This window comes from Apodemus sylvaticus, chromosome X, assembly GCF_947179515.1.
Source record: "Apodemus sylvaticus chromosome X, mApoSyl1.1, whole genome shotgun sequence".
NCBI lineage: Eukaryota > Metazoa > Chordata > Mammalia > Rodentia > Muridae > Apodemus > Apodemus sylvaticus.
Window position 1 is genome coordinate 98,185,123 of NC_067495.1, and position 20,370 is coordinate 98,205,492.

The 20,370-nt window shown below is 41.8% G+C and overlaps 1 non-coding gene and 1 pseudogene across 1 annotated transcript; both read right to left on the bottom strand.

Annotated features, from left to right (window-relative positions):
- Positions 1-304: 304 nt before the first annotated feature.
- On the bottom strand, positions 305-376 carry Trnaa-ugc (transfer RNA alanine (anticodon UGC)). The gene has a single exon. It is a non-coding gene; the product is annotated as a tRNA-Ala (tRNA).
- A 3,185-nt stretch (positions 377-3,561) lies between these two features.
- On the bottom strand, positions 3,562-11,932 carry LOC127674613 (presenilins-associated rhomboid-like protein, mitochondrial; annotated as a pseudogene).
- Between the last annotated feature and the right edge of the window lie 8,438 nt (positions 11,933-20,370).

The window sequence follows — 20,370 nt, forward strand, 5'->3', positions numbered from 1 at the left end:
CTAGGCCCCCAACCTGAGAAAGCTTACCCACAAGGGAAACTGCAACCAGTCAGAAAGCAGAGCTTCACTCATGCTGTGAACAAAACATATTCCTGGAGACATGACGACAGTGCTCTCCCCAGTCTGTGGAGGTCTCCATGGAAATGTCATGTTATAGAGCAACATTGTTGTCATGGTCCTAGATGCGTGCTTTCATCAATAATTACCTATGCATCTATCACTTCATAACAGAAAGTTAAAGTCTGAGACACCTTGTGTAGAAAAGGATCTGAAAATAGAAAATCTAAGGTTGAAGAGACTTAAATGGAGATGCAGGGAATCGAACCCAGTACCCCATACATGCAAAGCATGTGCTTTACCATTAAGCTACATCCCCATACCTGTGAGTAGCCTGATCACTTCATATATGAATTTACAGACACTGAAGCAAAATTCACAGGCTTCCGGGGATTCATATCAGGTCTTTGTGTAAAATTCATGGCATCCACTTTAGTGTTTTAGGAGATTTTTTTTGTGTGTCATTTCTTGTATGACAAAAAAAATCTATTTTCAATAAAAAGAAAATAAGAATATTAAGAGCAAATAATTATTTGCTCTTCAAAACCTGACAGAGCTACAACAAATAATACTGAATTATTCGGGTTCCTCCATTTTAACTCAATTTTATGTTGGATTAATAGTTCAGTTAACAGTATAATGCCAAATTCATAATAATGTTACTGAATTAACAATATGCTCACATCTTTCAGGGCATCAAAGTTTCCAGTAACTTGTTGAACACACCTCTATTCTCTTTTAAAACGTGCCTTAACTTTCAGGCCTTCAAAAACTGATTTCAAATTTTTGGGGAGGCTGGTAATCTTTTCCTCAACTTTGCCACACACTATTTTTCACTTCATATAGTCCAGTGGGTAAATGTAAAGTAACTAGGCAGACTACTCTCCACCAGCTGTCTTGAACTCTCCACAGACCTCTTGAGAAAACAGTACTAAGTCCACAATTGATTGCTGCTAGTTGGAGGAGATGGCCTTGGCCTGCTTTGAAACTGTCTGCATTACATGTATGATTAGTCAGGTGTCACTGAAACTTAGAGGACTCTACAATAATCTCCTACATAGAAGAGACAATCCCTTCTCACCATGACCTAGGAGAGGGACTGTAGTGGCAGGTGCTAAGAGGCAAGACTCACCAGAGGCTTTGTCCCTACAGGGGCAGTGGGTGGGGAGGGAATGGGTGAGGGGTGTGTATCCACAGCTGAGATGAGGACCTCAGGAGCCTCAGCCCTACTCCACTTCTTTCCTTGTTTTTGTTTTAATTCAGGTGGGAGAGTCATACCAGACAGCAAATCTCATAAAAGAGACCTGTTGGGAGGGTTCAGGTGGTGGAGAGACAAATACAGGACTGTCTTCCTCTGCTCCCAAGAGGGAGCTGAGAACTGGGACAGAAACACACACAGTATTTGTAAAGTGTTTCTTAGGGGGACTGAGTTTTCTAGAGAGGAGATTTCCACTGTGAGTGATGGGGGGATTTTAAGTGCTGAGTCTGGGGGAGCTCAGAGATTAGTGAGTTTTCCTGTTCCTGGATTGGTGGGTTTTCATGTTCAGGGATTGGTGGCTTTCATTCAGACTTTTCACCTAAAATTAGCATGATCTGGGGCAGGTTCTGTTGAGAGGCTAGAGATAAACTTTATGAACTTTACAGAGGCTGGAATCACTCTAATGACAGTTAAGAAAGTCTGGGGGTGTGTCCTGGCTGCTGGAGTTCCTCAAGATGGGACCTGGCAGCTTTCCTGTCTAGATGGTTTACAAAGTTTACAAAATATACAAAGTTTATGAAGGGAGTCCATAGCAGACCTACTCTAGGACCCTGTGAATTTGAATATAAGTCCCAGGAACCACAACTCCTATGCAAGCACATGAGGGTCTTTATTCAAGCTTGAGCTCAGGTCACAGAGCTTCCTGATGGTGCAGCAGGAGAAGAGAGAGGCCCAGAGATCTAGGGGAAGGGGATTATAAAGGAGCAAATAAGATGCAGGTGTTTGCAAGCCTTGGACCTACATGAGATGGTAAAGGGATGTTGGCATTTAAGCTGGTTGGTTTACAGCACCTGTTTAAACCATAAGGAGGGCACATGCATCAAAAATAGCACCTCAACCTGGGAACAACTTATGTTTTCTTAGCCCATTCTGTTGTTAGCAGCTAGCAGCAGGCGATTTGTCTGTTTTGCAACTATCTGGGACCTTTCATGATCTGTCTCAGACCTCAAGAGTGGGAACCACGCCTCTCTAATCCAGATATATCACCCTTGTGCATATACCCTAAAGACACCCCACCATACCACAAGGATACATGCTCCCCTATGTTCATAGCAGCCTTATTTGTAATAGCCAGAAACCACCCAGATGTCCCTCAGCAGAATAATGGATACAGAAAATGTGCTTCACTTGCTCAAGGGAATACTACTCAGCTATAAAAACAAGGACATCATGATTTATCAGGTAAATGGGTGGTACTAGATAAGTGAATATTACCCAAAAAGTACTGAATACCTAGAATACAACCCAGAGAACATCACAACATGCAGAAATGCCAAGTAAGGAGGCTTCAATCCTGCTTAGAAGTGGGGGGTGGATAATCATAGTAGGCAGAGGGAGGGAGGGACCTGTGTGTGAGAATGGAGGGAGAGGGGAAAGGAGGAACAGGGTCTGATATGGAGGGGACAGGAGAGAGTATAGCAGAGGGCCAGGAGAATGAATGGAAATGTGCATCCTCTGGAAGTAGGGAGACCATCTATATAGTACAAGAGACCTAGGAGGTACTAGACTCTCAGGACTCATTGAAGGTGACCTTAGCGAAAACACCCAACATGGAGAAGAGGGAACTCAAAGAATCAACCTCCTTTAGATAGACAGTGTAAATAAACCACAGTCAAGACTCTAATCCAGAATTGTTCCTGTCTAAAAGAACTGCAGAAACAAAACTGGGGAAGAGACTGAGGGAAATGCTGCCAATGACCAGCCCAACTTAGGATCCATCTCATGGGGGTGACCTAGGTCTGTCACTATTACTGATCCTATGGTGTGCTCACAGACCAAACCCTGACAAGGCTTTCCTGAGAGAGGCCCTACCAGCAGCTGACTTACAGAGAGGCAGATACTTACACCTGACCATTGGATTCAACCTGAGGTTGAATTTGGTCAAGGACTGAATAACCTGAAAAAAGAGAATGACCACATAGGAATAGCAGAAGACTCAACTAACCTAGACTCCCAGGGAGATCCCAGAGACTGAGACATCATACAGGAGCATGCAGGCCCAATCTGAGGCCCCTGGCACATATACAGCAGAGGACTGTCTGGTCTGGCCTCAGTGGAAGAAAATTATCTTGATCCTTACTAGCCTTGAGGACCCAGGAAGGAGGAGGCATGGGGTGAGCACCTTCTTGTAGGCAAGAGGGAGGAGGAATGGGATGAGGATCGGGGTATAGAAGGCATAAATTGATTGGAATGAAAATAAACAAAAAATAACGTTAAAATTAAAAAAAAATAAAAAAGAAAAAGTGAGTGATCATGGACAGCAACCTTGGGGAACAGAGAGCCTTTGATGCTGGGTTGGATGTAAAGAATCTGACCATGGTCCAATGCAGGGACTGCACTCTCCAGAAGCAGAATAAGAGGGTGTTTGCAACCATGATGCCTGTCACAGACCTCTGGACATCACCTAGGCTAGTGTACCACTTGTTAGTCTTCTGAGATGTCCTTCCTCTTGTGGCCATTTACCATCCAACCGGATAGATTTCATACCATCAACATAACTCTGCACCCTGGATGTCAGGGATTCAAACTGTCAAATGCCAGCTGATACTAATGCACATCCAGGGGGAACCCAGTAGTGAAAGACAAAGGCTTCACTAGAGTTCTTCTAAGCAAGTGGGAAGGACAAAAGACTGTTTCCTCCAGGAGCAGGATCAAGGCACTTCTGTATGCTGTCCCCATGACACTGACTGATCTTCAAGGTTTATCCTCCCTTAGTTCCTCTATAAATGCACATTTAGGCTGAAGAAATCATTTAAACCTGCATTGGAGCAGCTGTGGAGCCTCGGTCTCAGAGAGCTCCTGGTAGCCTTCCTCCTAGGGAGGCACACGAGGGTGAAGGAAACCCAAGTGTCAGTGTACCCAACCTTGCAATGCCAGGGTCCCAACCTCTGCCCACCTTGTCCTGATCTTACTAACCCTGCAGAAACACATTATAATTAATTTGACATGACACTGTCAATTTATTGTGTGTATGCCATGTCTCAAAGAACACAAAATTTCCTGTTCTTAGTACTATTTTCTTTTCATTAAAAATAGATTCTTTTGTCCTAGAAGAAATAACAGAAAAACTCCATAAAATAATAAACTAGAAGCCATAAATCGTGCACAAAGACATGATGCACATCCTTACATGCCCTTTAAAGGCAGCTTCAGTCATTTTATGTTGATATTGGCTGTAATCACTCTACTCACTGGCCTCTTGATATAGCTTAGCGGTAGAGCACCATGCCTTGAACACATTGGGGTCCCGGGTTCAACTATTCTGTGGTTTGGTGCTATTATACATATACTCCTAGATGGCCTGCAACTCACTATGTAGAGCAGGCTGACTTTGAACATTTTGTGATCTTCCAGCATCTGCCTCCTTTTTTTTCAGCCTCTGCCTCTTTATTGTTGAGGTCATAATCACAAACTATGCAACTCTTCTTGGGCTGTATTTTCCTAGCACATTCATTTCCACTTGACATTTAAATATTCTCTTATTTTGCACAGTGGACAATTTGCTTTTTGTTTAATCTCAAGAATAACCTACCATTTTGCAAAGAAAACACAACAAGTAGACAGGCTATAAGCTTTGTTAGCTGTTGGGAAAGAAGAAGAGAGGGATAAGAGAAACAGAGAAAGTCGTCCCTTTGGAGTTAGGGTCCAAGACAGCAAGCAGGTGCACCAAGCGAGTCAGTAAGTAGCTGTGCTAGAGGTAGAGGAGAAGCAGGCTGAAGCCCTTCATAAAAGGAAGAATTTCCAGAGTGTCAGGACTGGAAGGCTCAGATTATCACTGGTATCTGAAAAGGAAGAAGAAAGAGACACTTTTCAGTTAGAATTTTAAAGTGGATTATGGAGCTGAGAAGATAACATTTTTAACTTGCAGGAGGCTCAGCAATACAAGCACTTCTTTTGAAGCACACTTCATGATCTGAGTTCAGTTCTAACAAATCAGGGGAAAAGCCCATTGTGGTCCTCACAATCTGTAATCTCAGGATTCCTACTGCAAGATGGGATACATGGGCACAAGAATTAGCTAAAATCTGGCGTGCCAGGTAGCCTGGAATACATGGAACACATAATATAATACATGTAGTACAATACATGTAGTATACTACAGCAGCAGAAAGAAGAGAAACCGTGCCTGTAAAGAAGGTTGTAGGAGACAACTGAATCTAAAAAATATTGTCCACTGGCCTTCACACTTTTAATATGCCATTTTTATGTTTGCACTTACACAAGAACACTCACACACCCAGGCACACACACACACACATGAACACACACGTGTAAACAAAAATTTAGTACAGTTATGACTCTATGTAGTTTTTTAATTTATTGATATATTTATTTACATTTCAAATGATTTCCCCTTTTCTGGACCCCCACTCCCCAAAAGTCCCATCAGTCCTCTTCCCTCCCCGTTTTCCCACCCACTATTTCCCACTTCCCCGTTCTAATTTTGCTCTATACTGCTTCACTGAGTCTTTTCAGAACAAGGGGCCACTCCTCCATTCTTCTTGTACCTCATTTGATGTGTGGGTTATGTTTTGGGTATTCCAGTTTTCTAGGTTAATATCCACTTATTAGTGAGTGCATACCATGATTCGCCTTTTGAGTCTGGGTTACCTCACTTAGTATGATGTTCTCCAGCTCCATCCATTTGCCTAAGAATTTCATCTTGGTTTCGGACTCCAGAGAGATTGGACAGACTGAGGTACACAAACATAACCCGAGGCCAACATCAAGGGATCTATGCCTGACGGGCATTGGCCTGCACCCAGGCCCTGGGTTGTTCGGGGGGCCATCGGGGTGCCAACCCAGCCAGGAGGTTTTTTATTTTTTTGCCCAGGCCAGCACGCGCACCGCCATTTTGCCTATAGGAAGCCAGAGAGCTCTAGCAGGCAAAGCCTGCTAACAGGCATAGCCTGAGGCTAACAAAGCGGGTGTCTAGGCCCCAACAGGCCCTGGACTGACCCCAAGAACTGGGCGGCTTGGTGGGCCATCTGTGTGTCAACCCACCCAGGAGGTTGTTAGCCCAGCAGACTCTCCCAGCACTTTCAGGGAGCACTAGCACACACGCCCGCCATCCTGGCCACCTGAAAGACCCAATTAACAGTCATAGCCCGAGGGGAACTTTGCTCGGACCTTGGCCTCCCAGGCTTTTACCTGGACCCAGGGCCTGAGCAGCCAGGCTAGCCTTGTGTGCACCAACCCGGTTGGGAGATCGGCTGCCCAGCAGAGTGATCAGCATGCGGAAAAGGTCCTGGCAGCATACACCATCAGCACTCCCTGAAGGTGCAAACGGGCTCCATCTGGTTCACAGACACAATCTGGGGCAAAGCACACTAGAGCTGCAAGGGCACCCAAGAGGAAGACAGCACATCAGCAATCTGCTACAGGGGAAACCCAGCCATATAGTGTTGCAGTAATAGCCCCAGAGCCCCTCAGGAGGCCCAAACACCAGCCAAGGACAAGACCAACTAACTCCAGAGAACAAGATGGCAAAGGGCAAACACAGGAACGCTACTAACAGAAATCTAGGCAATATGGCAGCATCTGAACCAAACTCTCCAACATCAGCAAGTCCTGGTTATACCAACACGCCAGAGAAACAAGATTTGGATTTAAAATCACTGATCATGATGCTGCTAGAAGAACACAAAATGGACATAAATGAATCTCTTAAGGAAATACTGGGGAACATGAATAAGCTAGCTTTCATGGTCTCTGGTGAGAAGTCTGCATGACACTTCCTGAGGATTCTGCTATACTACTCCTGGGCATATACCCAGAGGATTCTTCAGCATGCAATAAGGACACATGCTCCATTATGTTCATAGCAGCCCTATTTGTAGTAGCCAGAAGCTGGAAAGAACCCAGGTGTCCCTCAACGTAGGAATGGATACAAAAATGTGGTATATTTACACAATGGAGTACTATTCAGCCATCAGAAACAATGAATTCATGAAATTCTTAGACAAATGGATGAAGCTGGAGAACATCATACTAAGTGAGGTAACAGTCTCAAAAGATCAATCATGATATGCACTCACTGATAAGTGGATATTAGCCTAGAAACTTTGAATACCCAAGACATAATCCACATATTAAATGAGGTCCAAAAAGAATGGAGGAGTGGCCCCTGGTTCTGGAAAGACTCAGTGCAACAGTATAGGGGAATACCAGAACAGGGAAGCAGGAAGGGTTAGATGGAGGAACAGGGGGAGGGAAGAGGGCTTATGGGACTTGCGTGGAATGGGTACGCAGAAAAGGGGAAATCATTTGAAATGTAAATAAAAAATATATCAATAAAGAAAAAATATCCAATCCAAAAATAAAAGAATAAATAAATAAATAATTAAAAACAAATATAAATTAGATCTACATATGTATTACATGAAAAAATAATTTTATAAACAATGCCTATACAATGTCTTACAGAAAACGCAAAAGAAAATCTCTGTCACTAGGTTCTATGTAAAGATTTCACACACAAGACACTAAATAAAAACCAAAATTGGAGAACTGGAAATAAAAATTTCCATAGATTAAAAGAGAGAGAGAATTTAAGTCCATAACTAGGAGTAAAGTGTAAAAAGTTCATATCCAATGGCAAATTTCTATGAAACTTGCAGAAAATTTTCCAAAAGTCAAAGAGGAAACAGAAATTGAAAAATGTGAAAGGTTTCAGGTGTGCAGTTGTGCACTGGAACATTGAGTAAGATTGTTCATTTTATAAGAGATTTATTAACAACATTAAGACAGTAGGTGTGCAGACAGCAGCACATCAGGGGCTTCTGAGGAGAATCAGGATCACAGAGTGGTTAAAACACAAAGGATGGCAAATTAAAATTTGCAGTTAACTCAAAGCACAAAGTGTCCCACAGTTGTAATCCCATCATCAGGAAGCTGAGGTAGGAGGATCATGAAATGCAGAGTTAAAACAAAAGAAAACAGAAAATTGAAAGAAAGAAAGAAAGAAAGAAAGAAAGAAAGAAAGAAAGAAAGAAAGAAAGAAAGAAAGAAAGAGAAAGAAAAGAAAGTCCTGTAAGCAACTGCATATTTATTTATTTTTTTATTATTAGATATATTCTTTATTTACATTTCAAATATCACTTTTCCTGGTTCCCTCCTTCCCCAAAAATCCCATAAGGCATCTCCCCTTCCCCAATCAACGCTCCCCCGCTTCCAACGGCATATTGAAATAATCATCTTAGACAAATATACTGGAAAAATTTTGACTACTTTTAGGCTTTACCAGTAATGTTCTACTTCTCATCCCTGAGTCAGAGAGTGGAAGTTGGGATCAGAGAGTGCACACTGTATTCTGTCCTATCTCTCCCTGCTCCCTCCACTCCCCAGAATGCCCTGGCAATGGCTCCAGTACACCCTAGTGCAGCACCCTCTGAGGAGGCAGAAAGGTCCCAATCCCTCTCCTTCTGCTAGGAACACACTGACCACAAATCCTGAAGTGGGAGTGAGCCTACTTGTGTCTGGGATCCCTGCATCTGTCTTCCCACCCTCAGGGAGATTCAAGTGCTCACCTCTGGGAACACATGAGCCTGGCTCCAGAGAATGCTCCTTTCACTACCTATTTGCCTAGGTCCACACTGAAAAAGGTATCCACAGTGACTACGTTTCCATTACATATTTAGTTCTGCATATTTAGGCAACAAATCTGAACAAAACCCATTAATCCCTGAGCACTCTGAAACTTTCACCAACTTTACTGCAGCCCCTCAACAGGACTATCCCCAGGTTATCCTAATTTTAGGTGAAGTGTTGCAACACAACCCAAGAATCACTAAGCACTCTCAGAGATTTAAAAAGGTTATCTGTAGCTCCTGAACAGGACAATACCCAGGTTACCCTAACATTAGCTGAAAAGTCAGAACAAAAGCCACCAATCCCTAAGTACTCTGAAATATTTACAGTTCATCTGCAGACCCTCAACAGGGGCATTACCAGGTTATCATAATTTTAGTTGAATTTTCTAAACAAAACCCACCAATCCCCTGACCACTCTCTGAGATTTAAAAAGTTTACCTGCAGCTCCTCAACAGGAAAATACCCTGGATACCCTAATTTTAGGGGACATCTCAAAACAAAAGCCACCAGTCCTGCCCACTCTGAAACATTTACAGAGTTTGTCTGCAGCCCCTCAAAAGGAAAACACCCAGCTTATCCCTATTTTAGGTGTTGTGTGTGAACAAAAGCAACTAGTCCCTGAGAACCCTGAAATTTTCCCAAACTTTATCTGCAGCCCTTCAAAAGGACCATTCCCATGTTTTCCTAATTTTAGGTGAAGTGTCTGGACAAAAGTCACCAGTCCCTGGGCACTCTAAAGATTTAAAAAGTTTATGTGCAGCTCCCAAACAGGACAATATCCAGGTTACCATAATATTAGCTGAAAAGTCAGAACAAAAGCCACCAGTCCCCGTGTTTTCTGAAATATTTAGACAGTTTGTCTGCAGCCCCTCAAAAGGAAAACACCGAGGTTAACCTCATTTTAGGTGAAGAGTCCAAAAAACACACCCACTAGTCCCTGAGCACCCTGAGACTTTCACAAACTTTATCTAAAGACCCTCAAAAGAACCATCCCCGAGTTATCCTAATTTTAGAAGAGTCTGCACAAAAGACACCAGTCCCTGAGCGCTCTCAGAGATTTAAAAAGTTTATCTGCAGCTCCCGAACAGGCCAATACACTGGTTACCAAAATTTTAGCAAAAACATCAGAACAAAAGCCACCAGTCCCTGAGCACTCTGAAATATTTACAGAGTTTGTCTGCAACCCCTGAAAAGGAAAACACCCAGATTATCCTAATTTTAGGTGAAGTGTCCAAACCAAAGCCACCAGTCCCTGAGCACTCTGAAACTTTCACAAACTTTATCTGCAGCCCCTCAACAGGATCATTCCCAGGTTATCCTAATTTTAGGTGAAGTGTCTGAACAAAACTCACTAGTCCCTGAGCACTCTCAAAGATTTAAAAAGTTTACCTGCAGCTCCCAAAAAGGATAATACCCAGGTTACCTAATATCAGGGGAAAAGACAGAACAAAAGTCACTAGTCCCTGAGCACTGTGAAATATTTACAGAGTTTACCTGCAACCCCTGAAAAGGAAAACAACCAGGTTATCCTAATTTTAGCTCAAGTGTCCTAACAAAACTCACCAGTCACTGGGCACTCTCAAAGACTTAAAAAGTTTATCTGCAGCTCCCAAAATGGATAATAAGCAGGTTACCCTAATATTAGGTGCACAGACAGAACAAAAGTCACATGTTCCTATGTACTCAGAAACATTTACAGAGTTTGTCTGCAGCCCCTCAAAAGGAAAACAACCAGTTTATCCTCATTTTGGGTGAAGTGTCCAAAAAAAAAATAGCCACTAGTCCCTGAGCACCCAGAGACTTTCACAAACTTTATCTGGAGACCTACAAAGGGAACATCCCCGAGTTATCCTAATTTTAGGTGAAGTGTCTGCACAAAAGACACCAGTCCCTGAGCACTCTCAGAGATTTAAAAAGTTTATCTGCAGCTCCTGAACAGGGCAATACACTGCTTCCCACAATTTTAGCAGAAACATCAGAACAAAAGCCACCATTCCCTGAGCACTCTGAAATATTTACAGAGTTGTCTGCAACCCCTGAAAAGGAAAACACAGATTATCCGAAATGTAGGTGAAGTGACCAAACCAAAGCCACCAGTCCCTGAGTACTCTGAAACTTTCACAAACTTTATCTGCAGCCCCTCAACAGGACCATTCCCAGGTTACCCTAATTTTAGGTGAAGTATCTGAACAAAATTCACCAGTCCCTGAGCACTCTCAAAGACTTAAAAAGTTTATCTTCACCTCCCAAAAAGGATAATACTCAGGTTACCCTAATATCTGTGGAAGAGTTAGAACAAAAGCCACCAGTCCCTGAGCACTCTGAAATATTTACAGAGCTTGTCTGCAACCCCTGAAAAGGAAAACACCAAGATTATCCTAATTTTAGGTGAAGTGACCAAACAAAACTCACCAGTCCCTGAGCACTCTCAAAGATTTAAAAAGTTTATCTGCAGCTCCCAAAAAGGACAATAAGCAGGTTACCCTAATATTAGCTGCAAAGACAGAACAAAAGTCACCAGTGCCTGTGTACTCTGAAACATTTACAGAGTTTGTCTGCAGCCCCTCAAAAGGAAAACACCCAGGTTATTCTCATTTTAGGTGAACTGTCCAAAGAAAAGCTCTCCACAGCCCAACCTTCCTTTCTCGCAAAGAAGAATTCATATATTCTTGTCCTTTATCACCTGAGAAATCATACCCATAAGGGAAACTACACCCGCTAGAAGGCAGAGCTTCGCTCAACTAGTGAAGGAAACATTCCTAGAGGCATGGCCAGGCTGTGCTCACCAGAAGATGGAGGTCTCCATGGAAACATCATCAAGGTTAAAGAGCAACATTGTTTTCACATCAAGGTTATAGAGCAACATTGTTTTCATGGTCCTAGATGAGCTCTTTTACTATACTGAGGAGACTCTGGAAGTCTCTATGGAAATGTGTTCTAGGATGTGACACACTGTGTAGAATGAGACCCTGAAGAGAAAAAGAAAAAGCTCAGAGATACCGGGAGTCGAACCCGGGACCCCATGTGTTCAAGGCATGGTGCTCTACAACTAAGCTATACCAAGAGGCCAGCAAGTACTGTGATTATAGCCTATGTCAACATAAAATGACTGAAGCTGCCTTTAAAGGGCATGTAAGGATCTGCATCATGTCTTAGTGCTCGATTTATGGCTTCTAGTTTATTATTTTATGGACTTTTTCTGTTATATCTTCTAGGACAAAAGAATCTATTTTTAATGAAAAGAACATAATACTAAGAACAGGAAAATTTGTGTTTTTTGAGACATGGCATACACACAATAAATTGAGACTGTCATGTCAAATTAATTATAATGTGTTTCTGCAGGGTTAGTAAGATCAGGACAAGGTGGGCAGAGGTTGGGACCATGGCATTGCAAGGTTGGGTACACTGACACTTGGGTTTCCTTCACCCTCGTGTGCCTCCCTAGGAGGAAGGCTACCAGGAGCTCTCTGAGACCGAGGCTCCACGGCTGCTCCAATGCGGGTTTAAATGATCTCTTCAGCCTAAATGTGGATTTATAAAGGAACTGAGGGAGGATAAACCTTGAAGATCAGTCAGTGTCATGGGGACAGCATACAGAAGTGCCTTGATCCTGTTCCTGGAGGAAACAGTCTTTTGTCCTTCCCACTAGCTTAGAAGAACTCTAGTGAAGCCTTTGTCTTTCACTACTGGGTTCCCCCTGGATGTGCATTAGTATCAGCTGGTATTTGACAGTTTGAATCTCTGACATCCAGGGTGCAGAGTTATGTTGATGGTATGAAATCTATCCAGTTGGATGGTAAATGGCCACAAGAGGAAGGACATCTCAGAAGACTAACAAGTGGTATACTAGTCTAGGTAATGGCTAGAGGACTGTGACAGGAAAGTCCTGTTCACAGTCTAGGTTCTCTCCCTCCCCTCCATAGAGTTCATCAGGCCTGACTCACATTGATGCAGTTCTCATTACGGCCACAGGGTGGCAGCAAACCTATAGTCTTTTTTTTTTTTAAGCAATTTTTTTATTGATATATTTTTTATTTACATTGCAAATGATTTCCCCTTTTCTGGGTCCCCACTACCCACAAGTCCCATAAGCCCTCTTCCGTCCTCCTACTCTTCCATCCACCCCTTCCCACTTCCCTGTTCTGGAATTCCCCTATACTCTTGCACTGAGTCTTTCCAGAACCAGGGGCCACTCCTCCATTCTTTTTGGACATCATTTAATTTGTGGATTATGTCCTGGGTATTCAAAGTTTCTAGGCTAATATCCACTTATCAGTGAGTGCATACCATGACTGATCTTTTGAGACTGGGTTACCTCACTTAGTATGATGTTCTCCAGCTCCATCCATTTGCCTAAGAATTTCATGAATTCATTGTTTCTAGTGGCTGAATAGTACTCCATTGTGTATATATACCACATTTTTTGTATCCATTCCTCCGTTGAAGGACACGTAGGTTCTTTCCAGCTTCTGGCTACTACAAATAGGGCTGCTATGAACATAGTGGAGCATGTGTCCTTATTGCATGCTGAAGAATCCTCTGGATATATGCCCAGGAGTGGTATAACAGGGTCCTCAGGAAGTGACATGCCCAGTTTTCTGAGGAACCGCCAGACTGATTTCGAAAGTGGTTGCACCATCTTGCAATCCCACCAGCAGTGGAGGAGTGTTCCTCTTTCTCCACATCCTCACCAACACCTGCTGTGTCCTGAGTTTTTGATCTTAGCCATTCTGACTGGTGTGAGGTGAAATCTCAGGGTTGTTTTGATTTGCATTTCCCTAATGATTAATGATGTTGAACATTTCTTAAGGTGTTTCTCAGCTCTCCGAAGTTCTTCATGTGAAAATTCTTTGTTTAGCTCCGTACCCCACTTTTTAATGGGGTTATTTGGTTCTCTGGGTTCTACTTTCTTGAGTTCTTTGTATATATTAGATATTAGCCCTCTGTCGGATTTAGGGTTGGTGAAGATCCTTTCCCAGTCTGTTGGTTGACGTTTTGTCCTTTTGACAGTGTCCTTTGCCTTACAGAAACTTTGTAGTTTTATGAGGTCCCATTTGTCATTTCTTGATCTTAGAGCATAAGCTATTGGTGTTCTATTCAGGAAGATTTCCCTGTGCCCATGTCCTCCAAGGTCTTCCCCAGTTTCCTTTCTATTAGTTTCAGTGTGTCAGGTTTTATGTGGAGGTCCTTGATCCATTTGGAGTTGAGCTTAGTACAAGGAGATAAGAATGGATCGATGCACATTCTTCTGCATGCTGAACTTCAATTGAACCAGCACCATTTGTTGAAAAGACTATCTTTTTTCCACTGGATGCTTTCAGCTCCTTTGTTGAAGATCAAGTGACCATAGGTGTGTTGGTTCATTTCTGGATCTTCAATTCTATTCCATTGATCTGCTTGCCTGACATTGTACCAATACCATGCAGTTTTTATCACTATTGCTCTGTAGTAGAGTTTAAAGTCTGGGATATTGAAACCCCCTGAAGTTCTTTTACTGTTGAGAATATTTTTAGCTATCCTGGGTTTTTTGTTATTCCAGATGAATTTGAGAATTGCTCTTTCTAGCTCTATGAAGAACTGGGTTGGGATTTTTATGGGAATAGCAGCGAATCTGTAGATTGCCTTTGGCAAGATGGCCATTTTAACTATATTAATCCTGCCAATCCACGAGCATGGAAGGTTTTTCTATTTTCTGAGATCTTCTTCGATTTCCTTCTTCAGAGATCTGAAGTTCTTATCATATAGGTCTTTTACTTGTTTGGTTAGAGTCACCCCAAGATACTTTATGCTGTTTGTAGCTATTGGGAAGGGGGTCATTTCCCTAAGTTCTTTCTCAGTCTGCTTATCCTTTGAATATATAAAGGCTACTGATTTGCTTGTGTTGATTTTGTAGCCAGCCACTTTGCTGAAGTTGTTTATCAGCTGTAGAAGTTCTCTAGTAGAGGTTTTAGGGTCACTTAAGTATACTATCATATCATCTGCAAATAGTGATAGTTTGACTTCTTCCTTTCCAATTTGTATCCCTTTGACTTCCTTATGTTGTCTAATTGCGCTAGCTAGGACTTCAAGCACTATATTGAAAAGATAAGGAGAGAGGGGGCAGCCTTGTCTGGTCCCTGATTTCAGTGGGATTGCTTCAAATTTCTCTCCATTTAGTTTGATGTTGGCTACCGGTTTGCAGTATATTGCTTTTACTATGTTTAGATATGGGCCTTGAATTCCTGTCCTTTCCAAGACTTTTAGCATGAAAGGATGCTGAATTTTGTCAAATGCTTTTTCAGCATCTAATGAAGTGATCATGTGGTTTTTTTCTTTGAGGTTGTTTATGTAGTGGATAGCATTTATGGATTTCCTTATATTGAACCATCACTGCATCCCTGGGATGAAGCCTACTTGATCATGGTGGATGATCGTTTTGATATGTTCTTGGATTTGGTGGGCAAGAATTTTTTTAGTATTATTTCATCCATATTCATAAGGGAAATTGGCCTGAAATTCTCTTTCTTAGTTGGATCTTTGTGTGGTTTTGGTATCAGCGTAATAGTGGCTTCGAAGAAGGAATTGGGTAGTGTTCCTTCTGTTTCTATTTGGTGGAAAAGTTCGAAGAGTATTGGTGTTAAGTCTTCTTTGAAGGTCTGATAGAATTCTGCACTGAAACCATCTGGTCCTGTGCTTTTTTTGGTTGGAAGCCTATCTATGACCCCTTCTATTTCTCTTGGGGTTATGGGTCTGTTTAGATGGTCTATTTGATCCTGGTTTAATTTTGTTAATTGGTATCTGTCTAAGAAAATCTCCATTTCCTCTAGATTCTCCAGTTGTGTTGACTACAGCTTTTTGTAGTAAGATCTGATAATTTTTTGAATTTCCTCAGTTTCTGTTGTAATATCTCCCTTTTCACTTCTAATTTTGTTAATTTGGATACTTTCTCTGTGCCCTTTGGTTAGTCTGGCTAAGGGTTTATCTATCTTGTTGATTTTTTCAAAGAACCAGCTTTTGGTCTTGTTGATTCTTTGTATGGTTCTCTTGGTTTCTACTTGATTGATTTCAGCCCTGAGTTTGATGATTTCCTGTCTTCTTCTCCTCCTGGGTGAATTAGCTTCTTCTTGTTCCAGGGCTTTCAGTTGTTCTGTTAATCTTCTAGTGTAAGCTCTCTCAAATTTCTTTTTGGAGGCACTCAAATCTATGAGTTTTCCTCTTAGCACTGCTTTCATTGTGTCCCATAGATTTGTGTATGTTGTGCTTTCATTTTCATTAATTTCTAAGAAATCTTTGATTTCTTTCTTTATTTCTTCCTTGACCAAGGTATCATTGAGTAGAGTATTGATCAAGAGGATGCAAATTAGAAAGGAAGAAATCAAAGTATAACTATTTGCAGATGATATGAGAGCATATATAATCGACCTGCAAAATTCCACCAGAGAAGTATGAACATTGATAAACAACATCAGCAAAGTGACAGGATATAAAATTAAAGCACACATATCAGTAGTCTTCATTTATACAAATGACAAACTGCCAGGGAAAGAAATGAAAGAAAGTAGGGAAGCAACATTCTTCACAATAGACACAAATAGCAATAGGTATCTCGGTGTAACTCTAACCAAGCAAGTAAAAGATCTGTATGACAGAACTTCACATCCCTGAGAAAAGAAGTTGAAGAAGACCTCAGAAAATCCCCCATGCTCATGGAATGGCAATATTAACATAGTGAAAATGGCCATCTTACCAAAAGAATATATAGATTCAATCCAATCCCCATCAAAATTCCAACAGAATTCTTCACAGACATGGGTAGATCAATTCTCGACTCCTTATGGATAGACAAAATATCAAGAATATCCACAACAATTTGCAGCAATGAAAGAACTTCTGGGGAAATCACCATCCCTGACCTCAAGCTGTACTACAAAGTAATAGTGATAAAGACCTAGGGGGTTATGGGTGCAAAGACACACAGTTCAATCAATGGAATAGAATCAAAGACCCAGAAGTTATCCCATATACCTATTGACACTTGAAATTTGACAAAGAACCCAAAAACATAAAGGGGGAAAATAGTGAGTCTTCAATAAATGGTACTGATATAACTGGCAGTCTCTATGTAAAAAACTGAAAATAGACCCATATTTGTTACCTTGCACAAAGCTCAAGTCCAAGTGGATCAAGGACCTCAACACTAAGCCAGATACACTGGATCTAAAAGAAGAGAAATTTGGAAAGAGCCTCAAACTCATTGGCACAGAGAAAATTTTTCTAAAAAGGACTCCAGTGGCTCAGGCTCTAAGAGCAACAATTAACCAATGGAATGTCATGAAACTGAAAAGCTCCTGTAAGGCAAAAGTGACCATCAATACATCAAAAAAAAAACAATGTATAGATTAGGAAAAACAATCTTCAATAACTCTACATCGGACAGAGGGCACACATCCAAAATATAAATGAACATAACAAGTTAAACTCCCAACAAACAAATAACCCAACTAATAATTGGGAGTACACATCTAAACAGAAAACTAATTCACAAAAGTGGAATCTCAAATGGCCAGGAAGCATTTAAAGAAATGTTCAAAGTCCTTAGTCGCTGGTGAAGTGCAAATCAAAACAACCATGAGATTCCACTTCACACCAGTTAGAATGGCTAAGATAAAAATCTCAGGAGACAGTAGATGCTGGTGAGGATGTGGAGAAAGACGAACACTCCTCCTTTGCTGGTGGGATTGCAAGCTGGTGGAAGTCAATCTGGTGGTTCCTCAGAAAACTGGAAACAGTTTTACCTGAAGACCCAGTGTTGTACCCAGATCATGAAAACCCCAAAGAGAGCACCAGGAACCACGAATCCTATGCAAGCACATGAGAGTCTTTATTCAAGCTTGAGTTCAGGCCACTGACCTTCCTGATGGTGCAACAGGATAGGAGAGAGGCCCAGAGATCTAGGGGAAGGGGATTATAAAGGAACAAACAAGAACCAGGTATTTGCAAGCTTTGGCACTACATGACATGGTAAAGGGATGCCGGCCTCGGTCTCCAAGAGCTCCTGGTATCCTTCCCCCAAGGGAGGCACACAAGACTAAGGGCAGCCCTAGCAATAAGGGACCCAACCTTGCAATGCCATCTTCCCAACGTCTGCCCCACCCTGGCCGGTTCTTACTAAACCTACAGAAAGCCATTATAATTAATTTCACACAATCCTCTCAATGTATTGTATGTATGCCATGTTTTAAAGAACACAGAATTTCTTGTTGCTAATACTATTTTCTTGTCATTGAAAAGAGATTCTGTTCTCATAGAAGAAAAACATAAAAATCCCACAAAAATCTTAAATTAGAAAGCAACAAATCCTAAACAAAGATGTGCTGCAGATTCTTTCAAGCCCTATAAATGCAGTTTTGGTCACTCATTATTGATATAGGCTATAAACCTGGCAACTTGCTGGGCTGGAGTTGTAGCTCTGAGGTTTGAGCTCATGCTTTGGATGCATATGGTCTTTGGTTCGATTCCAAGTGTTTACTTTTCTTCTTTGGGTCTCTTTCTACTCAGGGTGTCACAACCTAACATATCTCCATAATCTCCTGAGGAAGATAAAAGACCTCATCTATGACCAGGGCAACAATGTTGCTCTATAACCATGACAATGTTTCCATGGAGACCTAGTCTAGGAGGAGACCCTGGGCCATGCATGCCTCTAGGAATGTTTTATTCACAGCTTGAGTAAAGGTCTGCTTTCTGGCTGGTGGTAGTTTCCCTTATGCTTTCTAATGTGACAGATAACAAGGGTGAATGACTTCTGCTTTGAGAGAAAGGAAGGGAGGGATGGGCAGAGCATTCCTAGTTCCTGAGAAGAGAGAGGAGAGGAGCATTTGTGGTTGTCATGGAAACCCGGCTTCAATATTTTTTAGATTCAGCTGTCTCCCCCAACCTTCTTTAGAGGGAGGGTTTCTCTTCTTTCTGCTGCTGTAGTATACTGCATTTATTGTACTACATGTATTATATTATATGTTCCATGTATTCCAGGCTACCTGGCACGCCAGATTTTAGCTAATTCTTATGCCCATGTCTCCCATCTTGCTGTAGGAAACCTGAGATTACAGATCATGAGGACCACATGTGGCCTTCCCCTAATTTGTTAGAACTGAACTCAGATCATGAAGTGTGCCTCAAAAGAAGTGCTTGACCTTGCTGAGCCTCATGCGAGTTAAAAATGTTATCTTCTCCGGTCCATAATCCATTTTAAATTCTAACTGAAAAGTGTCTCTTTCTTCTTCCTTTTCAGATACCAGTGATAACCTGAGCCTTCCTGTCCTGACACTCTGGAAGTCTTCCTTTTATGAAGGACTTCAGCCTGCTTCTCCTCTACCTCTAGCACAGCTACTTACTGACTCTCTTAGTTCACTTTCTTGCTGTCTTGGACCCTACTTCTAAAGGCATGACTTTCTCTGTTCCTCTTTTCCCTCTCTTTCTCTTTCCCAACATCTACAAAAACTCACAGCTTGCTACTTGTTGTGTTCTTGTTTGCAAAATGATAGGTTATTCTTGAGATTAAATGAAAAGCAAATTGTCCACTATGTAAAATAAGAGACTGTTTAAATGTCAAATGGAAATGAATGTGTTAGAAAAAAACACCCCAAGAAGAGTTGAATAGTGTGTGACTATCATGACCTCAACAATCAGAAGGCAGAGGCTGGAAGATCACAGAATGTTCAGTCAGCCTGCTCTACATAGTGAGTTCCAGCCCAGCTAGATGTACATGTAAAATAACACCAAACCACAGAAGGATACACACTAAAGGAAGAGATAAAGCATACACAAGTGTGCTGACTGGATTTGTGTCACCTTCATACAAGCTAGAGACATGAGAGAGGGTAGAGCCTCACCTGAGAACATGCCTCACTAAGAACATTCCGTAGGCTGGCCTGTAGAGCATTTTCTATTGAGTGATTGATGGAAGGTAGTCATGGGTTCTACATAAAAGCAGGCTGAACAAGCTACTTTACTACTACTGCACAGGGTGTTGCAGATTTGCTCTATTTATTTGGAACAATTGGGAATATATGTGTCCCAAAGTTAAAGGTCCTTGTACAGAGTTGGGTTTTGATTGATCAATAAAGATTCCAGCAGCTAATGGTTGGGCAGAAAGGGACAGGCTGGACCCTTAGAGTTGCCAAATCAAGGAAGCAGGAGGGAGGAGATAAAGGTGTGGAGAAAGAGACTCAGATGGATGGATGGACATAGGACCTGCAGGACATAAAGGCAACTAGTCATGTGAAATTTGAGGTAAGTGGCAACTCCCAGGGTGAGTGGCTGGAAGTGCTACTACCCTCCTGGAGCATAAAGAATTGTAGCACACACTCACCTCTACATGGGAGGATTGTGAAGGAACAATATTAACAATGACTCCAGAAAGAGCTGGGCACATACCATACGTGCAGCACATGTGAGAACCAGTAATCTAACACTGAGAA